Source organism: Pinus tabuliformis, chromosome 1_1 (assembly GCF_031772625.1).
Source record: "Pinus tabuliformis cultivar Carrire ecotype Pingquan chromosome 1_1, CPIR1, whole genome shotgun sequence".
In the NCBI taxonomy this organism is placed as follows: Eukaryota; Viridiplantae; Streptophyta; class Pinopsida; order Pinales; family Pinaceae; genus Pinus; species Pinus tabuliformis.
In genome coordinates this window covers 857,961,328-857,978,468 of record NC_142297.1, presented here as the reverse complement: position 1 = coordinate 857,978,468, position 17,141 = coordinate 857,961,328, and the positions used below count along the sequence as shown (strand labels likewise).

The 17,141-nt window shown below is 37.5% G+C and overlaps 1 pseudogene across 5 annotated transcripts; it reads right to left on the bottom strand.

The window, feature by feature from the left end:
* Positions 1–3,944: 3,944 nt before the first annotated feature.
* LOC149216979 (pentatricopeptide repeat-containing protein At2g03880, mitochondrial pseudogene) lies at positions 3,945–16,875 on the bottom strand (annotated as a pseudogene). Of its 5 annotated transcripts, none has more exons than XR_016251165.1 (3): positions 12,586–16,875; positions 7,169–12,461; positions 3,945–6,300 (listed from the first exon to the last, which is right to left on the bottom strand). The product of XR_016251165.1 is annotated as a pentatricopeptide repeat-containing protein At2g03880, mitochondrial pseudogene, transcript variant X3 (transcript). The 5 variants fall into 5 exon arrangements; XR_016251166.1 differs by having other exon boundaries at positions 7,325–12,461; XR_016251164.1 differs by having other exon boundaries at positions 12,343–12,461.
* Positions 16,876–17,141: the final 266 nt, after the last annotated feature.

Genomic DNA, 17,141 nt, shown 5'->3' with positions numbered 1-17,141 from the left:
AACTTTGGATTGAGATATGTTGGAGTTGGTGCAGTGGAGTTACAAGGCTATGCAGATTTAGATTGGGCCAGGAATGAAATAGACAAGAATAGTACATCTAGATGTTGTTTTAGCTTGGGATCAACAATTATCTTGTGGTTTAGCCAAAAGCAACACTCAATGGCACCTATCTCAATCAAGGTTGAGTACATGGCAGTGAGTCTTGCAAGTTGTGAGGCCATATGGCTTCTCAAGATGCTATCGAGGATATTTGGTCTTGAGATGGGGCCTATGGGGATCCACTCTGATAACCAAAGTTACATCATCCCTCAGAGAATCCATTGTTTCAAGATAGGTCCAACCATATAGAGATCAAGTACCACTTCCTCGGAGACATGCTCCAAAGAGGCGTTGTGAGATTACAATACATTTCCACAAAGAAACAAGTAACAAATATTCTCACCAAGACCCTACTGAAGGGGAAGTTCGTGTTTTACAAGGACAAGTTAGGGATGGTAGAAAATCTCTTCCTTGTTAGGAGGGTGTGTTGATTTTGTAGTTTCAGAAGGTCTTCCACCTAGGCTCGGTGTTTTAGCATGTGGAAGTGAAGTCCTCTTTAGGTGGTTGTTCGGGAGGAGCAACTAATATGGTCTCCTTCCTAAGTTTTAACTTAGAAAAAATACATTTTTTAACTAATTGATTAATGTAAACCTTGAGCTTATGTTTTTCGTAGAATAAATAATTAATTATTTAAACGACTTAGATCTAATCTCCATTGTCCTCAATCACTTTGGAGATTAGTGAATTGTCCCATGGAGAAGCAACCTAAGGGAGAGGATAAAGACACAACACAAGCAAGAGAGATTCATAAAGAGATTTTCTGAATAATTTGCAAGAGTAATATTGCATATTTTTATCAAATATTTACAAGGAATTGAGGTAAAAGAAAAAAGACAGCAGGAGAATTTTCTTTAGCTGAATAAATTAGCAAGGACCCAAATGAGAGACAACCAATGACTTTTTATGGATGGTGGGGGCTTGAAGAGGACAAGTGGGTTGTCGATTTTGTTGAAAGAATTTATCTCAAGTTTTGTTGTAATTTCCTTGTACATTTTGAGGGCCATTTTCCCTAGTTAGAAAGCCCATGGTTTCTCTTTAAATGATGAGAAGTCAGGGTTAATTTATGTTGCTGTCTTCTTTGATTTTTTGGGTTATTTTCAAAAATGTTTGACATTGTTATTTTCTAAGTTAAAGTGCCAAAGAATTCTCTACATGTAGTTTTTAGATTTTATTTATTGTGGAAAAAAAAAATTACTAGGTAATTATGCACAGGGCATTAAATCTGAAACTGGCATGTGAAAAATTAATAGAATAATAATTTCCCTCCCTTTTACCTTTCATTTGTAGCTTAGTATCATTATTATTATATTAAAGTATATTATAATGTTATAATATATTTTAATTTCAACCCATAAAGCTACTTTAGAAATGAATTAATAATATATCAATGAAAGTTATCTGCCTTTCCCTCTCGTAGAATCCTAGCCCCCCATACTTCTTTTGTCCCCTGGTCTACAGCCATGGTGTAATTTTATTAATCTCAGCATGTTTACTTACTAGCCATTGCCCCAAAAGGTGCAAAGAAAGGCCGATAGAAATGTTAAATTGAAAAAAGTTGTATTTTGGTTCAAAATAATAAATATTATAATAATTCAATCATTCAAACTAAACCAGTCAATAAATTGCCCAACAAACATGAAGTAAAATAAAAATATATTGATATGTTTTATGTCAATGAGATCATAATATATCTGCATTTAGTTTGACCTTAAACTCTGAATTTAAGGAGAGATGGATAACACACAAACTGGTTTCGAAAATATCGATTACACAGTACCAAAACAATGAAATTATGAGTAGTAAGATATTCCAACTTACATTATCTTGGCGTTAGTGTTAGGATTATAAAACATGGAGAGAAGTGGATGTGTTTAAAGACACTGTTGTTTGATTTTAATAGCCGCTGGGAATAATCATCATTGATTTTGTTGAGTTTTTAAATAAATTACATTAGAGAATAATACCATAAATAAAACTATGATTTATTATAAACATAGAACATGAAAACCACCAGTCAACTTGACCAAGTCAAATTTATCTGAACCACCCTCACATCTAACTATTTTTTTAATCATTTTAAAATGTAATGCAAAACTTTAAAATATATCGACGGAATGCTGTCTGAAACTTTTTAAAATGTTCTATCTTTCTTAATCATTTTAGAATGTAATGCAAAACTTAGAAATGTACTGAATGCTGTCTGAAACTTTTTAAAATATTCAAAAAGAAATCTCGGTGCATCAAATTTGCATCAGAAGAGATATAATGTTTTTATAGATATAAAAAAGCTAAGACTATTGTAGCATTAAATGGAAAACGGAAGAACATCACCAACACTCCAAGGCCATGTCATTCAATTTCTTGATATCAAATACGTTAACCTGAGATGTATCTGTGTCATTCATGGGACTAATTAATATTTTAACTTCAATGTATTTCGACCAGCTTTGTTCTCTGATTTCAAAGTACAGAAAAGATAACCTGAGATGTATCTGTGTCATTCATGGGACTAATTAATATTTTAACTTCAATGTATTTCGACCAGCTTTGTTCTCTGATTTCAAAGTACAGAAAAGATTTAACCTCTATTAACATTCGATTTATATACATTATATTCACTAAAATACCAAACAGTGATACATTTTGATATGCTCAAGCTCAGAATTTAGAAAAGTAAAAAACTCATGGAGCGAACAGTTGTGGAACTGTACCAGTTCGCTGAGTCGAAACATGGCACCAAATGTTGTAATCCCTTATAATTCTGGAAGACAATTCTCTCTCCATGGCCCCTAAAATTTGATCCAAGATACCATTCCCAACCGGGAGAACAATATAATCTGGCATCAAAGAGAAGGGTAACGGAAGATTCGCATCTAACCCCATTGTAACCCACCCTCTGAAGCTGGGAGTCTGCTCACTTTCTAAAACCGAAGATGACTCCCTGTGTACAAGAAGCTCTCCTTGCAAATTAAATTGGAAATCGAATCCATTATTCTGACCTGGAAGACCTTTTATATCTAAAATCAATCTATTGGATGCTAATTGGAGGGAGTTGTTTGTGTGTAAAACCCTGCAACGCGGATTTTTCACAGAAATAGCTTACAATAATTCCAAATTTGAAAAGAACCCCATGTAGATATTACATTTGGTCGCTTTCAAAAGATGAAAAAACAAAGAAATTGAAACTCCAGAAGCTTTTAAACATGAATGAACTCACTTGACATCACAGAAGGGGATGGCCGTAACGGGGAAGAATGTGACAGGCCTCAGACGAGCTCGCCAGAGATTGTCACCCAAATAGTTAACCCTCGAAGAATCTGGAAATGTAATCTTCACTATCCTCTCTGTTTCTTTTATATAATCTTCTCCTTTCCTAGCTCCTTGTCTGAACGGAACATCCATCCTTGTCTTTGCTTGAAACTGTACCAGTTGAGCTCTGACAATACTGCTGCTTTTTTGGGGATTTCTTCTCATCTTCATCTTCTTAACAGTAATATAAGATGGTACAGTCGAGGCATTCTGCAGATGGAATTCATGCATCTTCTTAACAGTAATAAAAGATGGTACAGTCCAGGCATTCTGCAGATTGGAATTCATGTTTATCTTATCAGAACTGAGGGCGGTCATGGCAGGCGGAGATGCCATTTGATGAAATCTACCAGAGCCCTTGTGTGAACCTTCTGTGAACTATTGGCGGCTTGAAAAGTATTTTTATGTCGATCTCAAAATTACAGCTAACTTTTAGCGTTCTTTAAATGTATTGTACCTGCATCCATTACAACTCACCTGTTCCTGTTATCGTTGGATGTGTAAGTACAATAGAAATTACACCTGTTATCGTTGGATGTGTAAGTACAATAGAAATTACAAGTAAATCAGTGCTCGCTAAAAGCCGGAGAAGAAAAACAGCAACAACAACTGGCAGAGAAAAAGCAGTAAAAATATCTTCGAGAGTGACATAAAAGAATGGAAAAAAGCAGTAAGCCAATTCAACCGATATCTGGAAAAAGCAGTCACACTCAAATCAACAGTTGAAAGTGTCTCACTTGATCCAACTGAGCAGGTTAAAAGTGTTGACAATTGTTGATGCATAGGAAGGCCTATCGGCCTAATTATATCTGATACGCTCACTCACTTTTTAATACAGCCTCTTTGGCCTCACCACACATGCACTCCAGCCTCAAAACATATATGTACACTGGCTCGTAGACCCATTATGCTTATACACACAAGTACGCAGGCTTCAACAAAACCCAGCTCACCAACCTAACTAACCTGTATCGGCTCACCAGCCTAGGTGACAAGCATACATATGCATTACAATTCAGAGACAAACCAGGGGTCTTACATTCCCCTCTCCTTTATTTGCATCTAAATATAGATATAATCAAATGTGTAGACAACTATATAACTCATGGATCTGCTTCTAGGATCTACTACGGAACCTTTTTATTTTGTGCTTATATGATTCAGGGACATGTTAAAGGGATTAACACCGAAGCTTCCCTCCTCTGGAAATACTCAACTGCATCTGCATTCCCTTGTGTCCTGGTTGTACCAGATTACTTTTATCTTGGCTTACTTAAATGGGGAACTGTCCTCAGCTTGGCACCTTTTCTCATTTAATAAATTGGGTGTATACCCTCAACATAACACTACAAAAAGCTTCAACTCTGCTGGAAATGATCCCAAGAGGTTTGCCACAAGTCTGTGGCTGGCAATGTTGGCAATGTTGAGTGACTGACCAATACCCTTAAGTCAATAAGTCAATCTTTGTCATTTATAGTCTTCATTCAACTTGCTACTCTGCGCTGACTTTGCTTAGCAGCCCTAAATTGATTTGGATTTGGTTTGTCATTGACATCTAAGAATAATTTGTAACCAGAACCAGTAAGGCACCTTCTTTGCGGATGATGCAACTTGAGACTAATTATTCTTTCAATCAATTCAAGGGGCCTAGCATGCTGGCTATTATCCCTTCCAGATACCCAGAGTTACCAAATCTTTCCCGCCGGTAGGTAATCATTGAGGTGGCAGGTAACTGCTACTACATGACATTGTAATGCTCCTGTTTGCATCATGAGCATCATCATACCAGATAAAATAATGGAAATAAAAGAGTTAGTACATGCAATTATGAAGTTCAAGCGCAACCTTATAAAATTAAAATTAATAATAGAATTTTCAAACTTCCCCTTTCCTATCTTCCAGCTCCATTTAGCAAAGTCCTGGAGGCTACGCATAATTCCTGTGTGAAATGGCATCCAACAGGCCCTTAGCCCCTTCTATTATGTCTGCAAAGTTCATAACTAATCAGGTTTTTCTTCAATTGTCCTCAGAACACAATTTAAAAAGTCTCCATCCAAATGCCCCGGCTATGATTATGAAAGGTTTCATGCAAGCTGCCATTACACACAAAAACTTGCAATTCAATCAATTCTACATTAAGATTGATGATGGATTATGTTGATAGTGCATCCCTTGCTAGTTTCATATTCCCCTGATTGTGTTTGAAGATGCTGACTGTAGGCTGGGATTACAGGGGAAAGGACAGGATAGACATGGATATAGGAAAAAACCGCCAAAATCACAATTTTCCTGTAGCTATCTTTTGCTGTTCCAATCACAGCATTAACTATGCCAATGGGTTGTCCTTTTAGAAAATTTCCATCAAATAAGTGGGGTAGCCAACCATCATATATACCTGCCTCCATATTGGAGTCTTGACAACTACTACACCATCTTTGTGTTTACCATTTACATGTAACCAGCAGCCATATTACAAAATGCTGACCCGCTAATTATCATTCTGGAAAATATCAACCATATCCCTCCAGAAAGGTGTTGCATAGTTGCACACAATCTGAAACAGTGTCATGGCCATGATTCAACTTCCAAGTGATTCCCCATCTTGGTTCAATGCTGGGGTATGACTGCTACTCTTCTGTATAAATCCCAAACATTAATTCTGAAATAATTCGTCTAAAACTTCCATCAGCATTCCTGTCAGCATTGAAGTGTGTGAACTTGGTAAACAGTTGCTCAGGATTCCCCGTAACAATATCCATAGACTATAATGGTACTTCTCTTGCAGCATCAACTGCCCACCAGATTGAAGAAACATAGATACCTTCATAATGGTACATCAATACAAACCTTCATTTCCGCTGGAATACTTGATAGTTCATTAAGTGTTGTTCACTGTGAGGAAAAGGGAAAATTATGTTATTTAAAGATCAACAATGCAGATTCTTCCTGCTGCTACTCTCTCTCTCTCTCTCTATATATATATATATATACATTCCACCATCTTTTACATTTCAACAACAATGATAATATATCTGCTTTATCGTACGCAAGTTGTAGTGATTGAACTCAATATGCGGGCTTAGAATGAAGTTCATTGGCGTGTCAAAGCATTTTGTATACTGTGTGCTCAATTTTTGAAAGATAAAAGCATGTGCTGGTATATGGCCTTTCGTTTACTTTATTTGACAAGTTGCTCCTACATTGTTTTTCTGTTATTGCCACACATGGTTTAAACTTCTCCCCAATTTCTTTTACCCAGCTTTGGGAACGATATAGACAGTTTTCAGTCTCTCTTTCTCTCTCTCTCATATATATATAAACAAGGTCCACGAAATTCACTGCAAAACAATGATTACTCTTTTTTTTGGGTTATTCCTGTGTGAAGATGTCAGTTCATCCAAGATTGTGCCAGTACAACCTGTTCATGCAAATGCTGAAGGTCAAGCAATTGTGACAGGGGTTTCCTTTAATCACAATAATATATATACTTATTCACAGGGGTTTCCTTTAATCACAACAATATATATACTTATTCACAGGGGTCTCCTTTAATCACAATTGCTCGACCTTCAGCATTTGCATGAACAGATTGTACTGGCACAATCTTGGATGAACTGACATCTTCACTCAGGAATAACCCAAAAAAAAGAGTAATCACTGTTTTGCAGTGAATTTAGTGGACCTTGTATTGGAACATCATGAATATCATGCTCTAAATATAGCCTGTTATTTTAGTCAATGAGAAAGAGTTGTTTCTTACCAAATTCCCATTATGAAATTGCAATTTGCCTTGTTCCATTACTGTACTAACCGAAAGCAACTTTCTCAAATTCTTCAAAATAAGGTTGAAATCATGGACAAGTCATGACACAAGGACTCCAAAATAAAGCTGGATATTTCTCCATTGAATATTTACCTATCCTTCAATTTATAGAAATGTTCCTTTGGGCTGCATATTTTACTCTGACATAAACTGCTAAAATATTTCCTTGATGATGACTTGACTTGTCATTATCAGTCTTGGTTGTAACATATTCTCCTCCTGCTGTATAAAATGTTAAAAGTTTGCTCGGAGGCTCCAAATCAAGTGTGCCTCACAAGATGGAGCAAGGATTGTCAACTCCCATTGCTTCTAACAGCCCTGGTCTTCAGGTTATTTGTGACTGCTGTTTTGGTACAAGTTTGCAATGGAAGTCTTGCCCATGCACACATTCTTACAACATACACTTGAAATTATTGGACATTTGCGACATTTTTTGACAAATATGTGTTCCTCTTCTGAGCATCCACTTTCCAAGAAGAATTGTCACTATGTATGTTTGTTTAGCTCTCTGACCATAGTCTGAGAGTAACATCTTCAGTATCTAGTGGAAAACCACGAATGAATAAAGACAATCCCTTGTCAAGTCACTTTCCAGCCTTTCTTTTGGTTTTTTATCTGTAGCCAAAGTATTTTGAGCATTGGCTGAATCTTGTTCATTATAACCTAGTGCATGGTCTTTGTGCAAAGCAATTTCCTGATGAAAATCACTTCTGGAACTACTGTCTGAAAGTATGTTCATTCTTCCCTCACTTAAATTCCCTTTATGTGAGTTACTTTGGGTCTCAAGTAAATCCAATTTATCATTACTTTGAAAATGATTAATTTGCATCCCTGACAAATCACAAGGGTGTTTGTGGTTATTATCAGAACTCTTATCTTCTGCACGAATGTCAACATCATCAATACCATCATCATACTAGTCATCTACATCAACCTGCTCATGATCCTGTGGCTGTGACGTCTTCTTAATTTTTCCTTCAGTCAATGTGGCCTTTTCTCCAACACAAATTTTGATATCAATGTTGCTATCTGTCTTCTGTAAACTGTTTTCTTTGACTGTTTCATTTGAACCAATCCTCTTTCACATCTGCCTCGTATTGTGCTTCATATTTTTGGAATTCATTCCAACCTTGTTCATTGTACAAACCTCCACTTCCTAGATCTTGCCTTGTTTTTCTTGCAAACCCTTTTCTGACTGTCTGAGCCTTTAAATTGCCCTGCTCCAGCATTTTTATTAATATTGCGATCATCTTTCTTTAGTCCACCTTGTCCATGACTACTAAGACAAACCTCAGTGATACTATTCTTCTCTTTCCCCAGCCCAATACTTCTTTGCTTGAAAGCAGACCTGACAGATGCATCTGAGGTCTGAAAATTATTACACGCACGCACACATACACACAAGCATTTTTAAGGTTCCATACTTACTCTCAGGGGTTCCCTTTAATCACAATTGCTGGACCTTCAGCATTTGCATGAAGAGATTGTCCTGGCACAATCTTGGATTCCTTGACATCTTAACTTAAGAATAACCAAAGAGAAAAGGAGTAATCACTGTTTTGCAGTGAATTAGTGGGCTTTGTATTGGAACATCGTGAATATCATGCTCTAAATATAATCTGTTATTTTAGTCAGTGAGAAAGAGTTGTATCTTTTTCTTACCAAATTTCCCTAATGAAATTGCAATTTACCTTGTTCCATCAATGTACTAACCCAAGGTAATTTTTCCAAAATCTACAAAATAAGGTTGAAATCATGGACGAGTCATGACACAAGCACTCCAAAATATAGCTGGATATTTCTCCATTAAATGTTTACCTATCCTTCAATTTATAGCATTGTCCTTTTGGGCTACATATTTTACTGACATAACTTCTAGAAATATTTCCTTGGCGACTTGTCTCTACCACCAAACGACGTGTCATCAGTAATCTTGTTGTAACATATTCTGCTCCTGCTGTACAAAATGTTAAAAGTCTGCTTGGAGGCTCCAAATCAAGTATGCCTTACGAGATGGAGTAAGGATTGTTAATTCCTGTTGCTTCTAACAACCCTGGTCTTCAGGTTACTAGTGACTGTTGTTTTGGTACAAGTTGGCAATGGAAGTCTTGCCCATGCACACATCCTTACAGCACACATTTGAAATTATTGGACATTTGTGAAATATTGTGATAAAAATTTGTTCCTCTTCTGAGCATCCACTTTCCAAGAAGAATTGTCACGATGTATGTTTGTTGAGTTCTCTGACCATACTCTGAGAGTAACATCTTCAATATCTTGAATGAATAAAAACAATTCCTTGTCAAAGTCACTTTCCAGCCTTTCTTTTGGTTTTCTATCTGTAGCCAAAGTATTTTGAACATTGGCTGAATCTTGGTCATTATAACCTTGTGCATGGTCTTTGTGCAAAGCAACTTCCTGATGAAAATCACTTCCGGAACCACTGTCTAAAAGTTTGTTCATTCTTCCCTCACTTAAACTTTCTTTATTTGAGTTACTTTGGGTCTCAAGTAAATCCTGTTTATCTTTACTTTGAAAGTGATTAATTTGCATCCCTGACAAATCACGAGGGTGTTCATTGTTATTATCAAAACTCTTATCTTCTGCACGAATGTCAACATCATTAATACCAACATCATACTCATCATCTACATCAACCTGCTCATGATCCTGTGTCTCCGAAGTCTTCTTAATCTTTCCTTCAGTCAATGTGGCCTTTTCTCCAACACAATTTTGATATAAATGCTGCTATTTGTATTCTGTAAACTGTTTTCGTTGACTGTTTCATTTGAACCAATTCCTCTTTCACATCTGCCTCATATTGTGCTTTATATTTTTTGAGTTCATTGTGACCTTGTTCATTGTACAAACCTCCACTTCCAAGATCTTGCCTTGTTTTCCTTGTAAACCCTTTTCTGACTGTCTAAGCCTTTAAATTGCCCTGCTCCAGCATTTATTTATTTTTTTTATTTTTTTTTGTGTGGTTCACTGTACCGGAGATCAATAATAGCTACATCCATGGAAAACCCGCCTGTGTCTAGGTGAGCCCGTTATCTTTCATGTAGAAATTACTCCCAAGGAGTGAGCATGTCAATCTCGGTGGGACTGGAACCCAGGTGGGCAACTCCTCCCTACCATCCAAGTTACACCCACTTGACAACTCCAGCATTTTTATTAATATTATGATCATCGTCCTTTAGTCCACCTTGTCCATGACTACTAAGACAAACCTCAGAGATACTATTCTTCTCTTTCCCTAGCCCAATACTTCTTTGCTTGAAAGCAGATTTGACAAAACATCTAAGGTCTGAAAATAATTTTCAGCTACCTCTATTGTTGCCGTGGTAGTGACATTTTGAACACAGGACGACCACCAACCATACAGAACGAAGTATTGAAAAAATAGAAACAAAATATATCGATATATAACATAAAGTCCTTAATAAGCAAAAATATCATCGCACATTCTGAATTCAGGATAAACATCAGGCATCCATAAACATGCTTTTAGCAAAATGCAGTCAAAACATTAAGCATTTCACAAACATTGTCCCCATGAATTTCAGTTAAATTTTCTTAACCACGGTAAACAGATTTTGCACTCTACAATAATTTCTACAGGAAACTAAAGAGCAGAAAACTTAAAGCCACTCAAAACAGAACTCAGTAATTAATGCTAGAATCTATATAGTATAAACACACACTGCAGAAAATATATGACAGAAACACAGGAAATTGACTGTCAAAACCTGTTACTGCTACTTCTGCAAAGAAAAATCCGCTACAAGGAAAACAACAAACTGCTGACTGTTGTACTGAAAACAGAATTTACAGATCCATATGCTAGCCTTTCTCTTATAGAACTGAGAAGGGCATGATTAGAGTTTACAAAAATAAACCTATCGCATACATCTCCACATGAGACTAGCTGAATTGCTCCAAGGAAGAAACTCAGATTCCCTTGAGATCTGCACTCTAGCTAACAGATAATTTAAAATTAGGAAAACTGCTATAAATAAAACGGAGACTTTATCTATACTTAGAAAAACACCTTATCTTCAAAACTGGAGATTGAGGATAACCTGATCTAATCCTATCCTATCTATAGCAAGCACATGAATGCTTGCACGCACCCTCACTGCTGGAAGCCTAAAATTAGTGATGCAACCTCTAGCCTTTTTTGATGTTGCACCCTCATCTACAGATCACCATACAGAATGGAAGTAAAATCTGTTTGAATCTGCTGCGTGTAAGATTCTGCTGCAACAGAAAGGCACCCAAATCAACCACAAGTGTGCACAATGCTGTGGAAGGCCATCCAAAGTATATGCTCAAACAATTTCCCTAATCATGGTAATACCTTCCCACTGGTACTTTTTCTAGGATACGAATAAGAGGACTTTATGGACATTCCCATTCCCTGTAAGGCCTGGATATATTTGCTTATTTATGGCTCTGGCATTTGCCAATATCATACTTCAACTTCAATGGCTTTTTCATAAGCTTCCCAGTCTGAAATCAATGATCCAAATAAGATCTCAGACTCCATTGGATCATCAAGGATTTTAGATTAAGCTGACGATCTATTTAGACCAATGTTGCAAACATTGCAATCGGGATTAAATCGGCGAGGGTCTGAAATCAGAAAAAATCGGGATAAAAACGGTAAAAATCGGCAAAATTTAAAATTAAAAAAAAAAAATACAAAAATCAAGATTTTTTTTAAAAAATCGGGATGAAAAAATCGCTGATTTAATCGTTTCAGTGAAAAAATTACGATTTTCGCAACATTGATTTAGACTATATCAGACTAATCAAACTGTTAATCTCTTAAGCAAGTTTAAAATTTGAGATCTGGGCATTGTTGATGGAATGGTTGCAAGATATTAAAAAAAAAAGTCCCTATCCTAAGAAATTGACACTGAAATAAAGCCCCTATTCATCATGACAGTGCTAAAATGCTTTGAGATAACTTTAAAACAAATTTATCCCCAATTAAAAACCTGCCAGTTGCATGTGTTAAAAGGATTTTATACAGAAAAGAAAATCATGTCATAATCCAAATGCCAATTAACTTGTATTTCCCTGTTTGATGTACATTTGAAACAAACCTGTTTGATTCAGTCATCACATCTGTGAATATCTTTTTCATACATGTGACATTGAAATTGCACTGTTGTTTGGTTGTTCTGAAACTTTGTTTACCACCAAATAATAAAACCAACAACACCTGAACAACAATACATGCAATGAAAAGGGGTAGTGTCAGCAGACAAGATGCTCAATCTTACAACACAATTGAACATGAGAAGCATCCCAACCATACTTCAGCTGTGCAAACTATAGAAGCTCACCTTTTGAGATTAGGCAGTTCACAAGTATCAAAACTGAAGTAACTTTCGGATAACAAGACTCTTTAAACCATCATCTTGGTTCTCTGGGAGGTAGACCTCGGTTTCTCTTGGAGCTAGCTGTACTGAATTAATTTTTCATAACTTCTGGAGCTTTTTCTTAATCCAAAGATTTGGAGTCAGCAAGTCATAAGATATGCCCAAGAAAGTGCTCGTAATAAGGGAGGCAAGAGGAGAGACAATACCTGAAAAAGAAGATGCACTGATATACCGCTCAGTCTTCTTGTAGTCATTAACATCCATATAACATCAACCCATCCCAAATATGGCACCCTCAAGGATGAGTCCACCTATGCCCAGTGGCCCACAGAAAAACCAGATTGACAAGGAAAAAGCAGAATGGTTTTACCAATGCGACCCAATGTTCTCCTGACTCCTGAGACAGTCAAATGGCTGTCAAGCTTGGAAAGCAAAGAAAGAGTTAGAGGAATGACCAAGAACATGCTCACAAAAGTCCACACATTTGGCAAGAACTTGCAAATTAAAGTCGCTGCCCAGCTGGAGCTTTGAACCCAACCCAACCACAACACAACATTGTCCTTTGCCTCTGCATTGGTGATTCTCCCAACAGTCCGTAACGCATATTATTGCGAGCAGTAAGCTACAAAACAAAGCCAATATGAGAAGCCCCGACAATCATAGCCACTTAGCACAATTTCGTCAAAAATTTGCCAATACCCAAATGGTGTCAATATATATCCGTAGCTGCTAGGTCTCTCTCAACCTTCCATTGAGTTTTTTCAAGTTGAAACTCCATAATAGATACAAAGTTTTCAACTACCCTCTTTTCATTAGTTCTTGCATTCTGAAAGGCCTTGTTTGGTGTATAAACATCCTCGAAGATGATAAATGCAACCCAGCACCTTCAGCTCACCCATCTCTGTAAACTGCTAACCTGCTATTTAGATATGCACATAGAGCTTCAGGTCTCCTCAATCTCTCTTCCTCAGTAAATCCCAAATGGAACAGAATCCAGTCCTTAACCCATTTTAATCTCAAAACAGGTTTCATGCAGCAGAAGCAGGATATCCGTGGAAGTTATAAGACAAATCACTATTGAAAAGTTTTGAAGCCAATTTAAAACTATGCTTTTCCAAGCTTTTAAGGCCTTCAAACATAGAATATTCTTGTGTGCATTGAAGAATCATAAAAAGATATTATATACGTCACCTTCTTCTTGCATTCTCCGCAATAGAGATAGTATAACAACAGAGTATCAAACCTTCACTTCACAAAGCATTGCCTAGTTTGTTTATCTGTTCATCACCAATAATCCCCACAGGAACACGACCCATCCTTGAAATGATGAAAACGGTTGCCATCCCTCAAAACAATTTCTCTTCCAGAAACTCTAGAAATGAACTTGGAAGCACTGTGGCAATCCCCGCATACACGAAGGTTTTTGATCACTTTGATGGGCGTTCCATGTGATGTGCTAATAAGCCCAAATGCAATTGCCAGCTTCTCACTATGATGGGCAAGAGAAGTTTCCTTCTGCTCTTGCTCCACATCATGCAGAGCAAAGTTCGTGTTGGGCACATACCCTGCCTCTTTAATTTCCTCCATCAAACTCTCTAATTTTGCATAGATACTCGTTGTTTGTGGGTGTGATCTATCCCCTACTGCAAAAGAATGAAATGTTTTCCTGACTTCAATCCAGCTTAGACCTGGTTCTTTTTTAACCCCCTTATCTTTCATCATATTTCTCACTTTTGTTGCATCATCCCACATGCCAGAAGAGGCATATATATTTGACAGCAACACATATGTTCCTGATGTGTGGGGCTCCAACTCAATAACGCGTTTTGCTGCACGCTTCCCTATGTCCATATTCCCGTGGATCCTGCTAGCACCAAGTAAGGCCCGCCACACCACAGCATCGGATTCAAGTTTCATTTCATTGATGAACTGCTCTGCCTCTTCCAGGCGTCCAGCACGACCAAGAAGGTCAACAACACAGGCATAATGCTCTATTTTTGGTTCAATGCCATGGTCTCTAGTCATGGAATCAAAGTAGCGACAACCTTCATCCACTAGGCCTACATGGCTGCAAGCATAGAGAACACCAACAAAGGTGATATGGTTCGGCTTTATTCCTTCTTCTTGCATTTGCCCAAAGAGTCGGAGGGCTTCTTTCCCGCGTCCATGCTGAGCATAACCTGATATTAGCACAGTCCATGACACTACATCTTGTCTAGGCATTCCACCAAACATAGTGCATGCATCATCTATGCTTCCACACTTTGCATACATCCCAATGAGAGCATTGCCCACAACAACAAGTGATTCAAATCCAATTTTGATAGTGTGGGCATGCACTTGCTTGCCCAGTTCCTCAGCTGCTATGCTGGCAGATGCACCAAGGATACTAGATAGAGTAAACTGATCTGGCTGCATCCCTTCCCTTAGCAGTTGCCGAAAAAGTTTGAGGGCATCTTCACCGTGCCCATTTTGGGCATATCCTGCAACCATTGTAGTCCACGAGACGATATCTTGTTTCGACATTTTATCAAACCATCTGTGTGCATCTTCTACTGCCCCACATTTGGCATACAAGTCAACAAGAGCACTTCCCACAAATTCGTCTAATTGAAAATTGCTTTTAATGATGTGAACATGGATTTGTTTCCCATTCTCCAGAAATGCAAGGCTGGAGCAAACTCCAAGGATGCTGGAGAAGGTGAAATGGTTAGGCTTCATTCCCCTCCGCTGCATTTGCCTAAAGATACTCAGTGCCTGCACCCCATATTTTGGGCATGATTCAACATCTGCAGCCTGGAAAATTCCTGCTATCATTGCATTCCAAGTTACCACATTCTGATCAGGCATATTATAAAACATCGTAAGTGCATCCTCCAGGCTTCCACATTTGGCATACATGTCAACTATGGCACTTCCCACATAGACATCTGACTCGAATCCAGTTTTAATAATGCGGCCATGGACTTGTTTACCATGTTCCTGAGCTACAACACTACTACATGCTTTGAGAACGCTGCCGAATGTGAAGTGGGTCAGCTTCAAACCTGCTTGTTGCATTTGCCGAAAATGTTTCAGTGCCTCCTCACCATGTCCATTTTGCGCATATCCTGTAAGCAATGCATTCCATGAAACTTCATCTCGTTCAAACATTTCAGCAAACATATCATGCGCCTCTTCTAGTAACCTACATTTGGCATACATATCAACAAGTGCATTTCCCACAAATATTTGGCTATCATATCCACTTCTAATGATTTGGGTATGAACCTGCTTGCCATGTTCCAGCTCTGCTAAGTTGGCGCACGCGCTCAGCACACTAGCAAAAGTGAAGTGATTCGGCTTCATACCCAACCTATGCATCATGCGAAAATGTTTTGGGACATCCTTGTAGAGCCCGTGTTGAGTATATCCTGAAATCAGTACATTCCATGAAATCACATCTGGTTTATCTATTTTGTCGAACACTTGCCGTGCATTCTCTAAACTACCACACTTGGCATACATATTGATGAGATTGTTATGCAGGAAAAGGCAAGGCTTGAATCCATGTTTTATCATATGGACATGAATCCGCGTGCCCTCTGACAGAGCTTTCATCTTAATACACCCTTGCAAGAGACGAGCATACACGTTAGAATCTGTTGGGATTCCATGTTGGCTCATTTGTGTCCATAAGTCCAGTGCTTCATGCAATTGGCCATCCTTACACCGTGCACTGATTTGTTCAGTGAAATCAGGATACTCTCTGCTGGGTTGGTAATTCTCTATTGGGTATTCTTCAATACTAGCACAGCTACTACGATACCAAGAAGTCAAGAGAGTTTTAATCTCAAAGCTAGCAATCCTGAAAATATAAGTGGGTTTCCGCAGTCCTGGGACTGCCGCTAGAGATTTCAGAAGAGTTGTAAGATTCAAGTAATCCATGACTAAATTATGATTACTATGTTATTATTATCCCAATGTGATGAAGGCGAGAGGAATAAAACCTTAAAACCTTAAACAAAATAATTTGTTTTTGAAAACTTCTCACCATTCTTGAACTGCCCAAGTAGAAATCATTTCAAAACATAACTCACCATTCTTGAACTGCCCAAATAGAAATCATTTCAAAACATAACCTGCAGGAGACAGTGAGAACCCCGAATACGCTGCGTATGTTCAGGAACATTTGTTTTTCTTTTTCTTTGCTTTTAACCGAACTCCCGCCTTCATTTAAATTTTTGGCCACTGAATGTTACCTCAGTTAGGCGTCCATTCACTTTGGAGCGCCGTATTTTAAATTAGTTGAAAAGTTGGGTAAGGATTTGATAAAATTTGGTATGGATTTTTGTAAATTTATATTATAGTTGTCAAATTTTAATTTCAATATTTTGGAATTTAAATTTGATTAAATATAGGGATTTTTGTAAATTTAGATTATAGTTGTCAAATTTTAATTTTAAGATTTTGGGTGTTCAATAGATTTTTAACGGTGCTGAATCTATTTCCATCATTAAAAAAAAAATATGATTCAAATA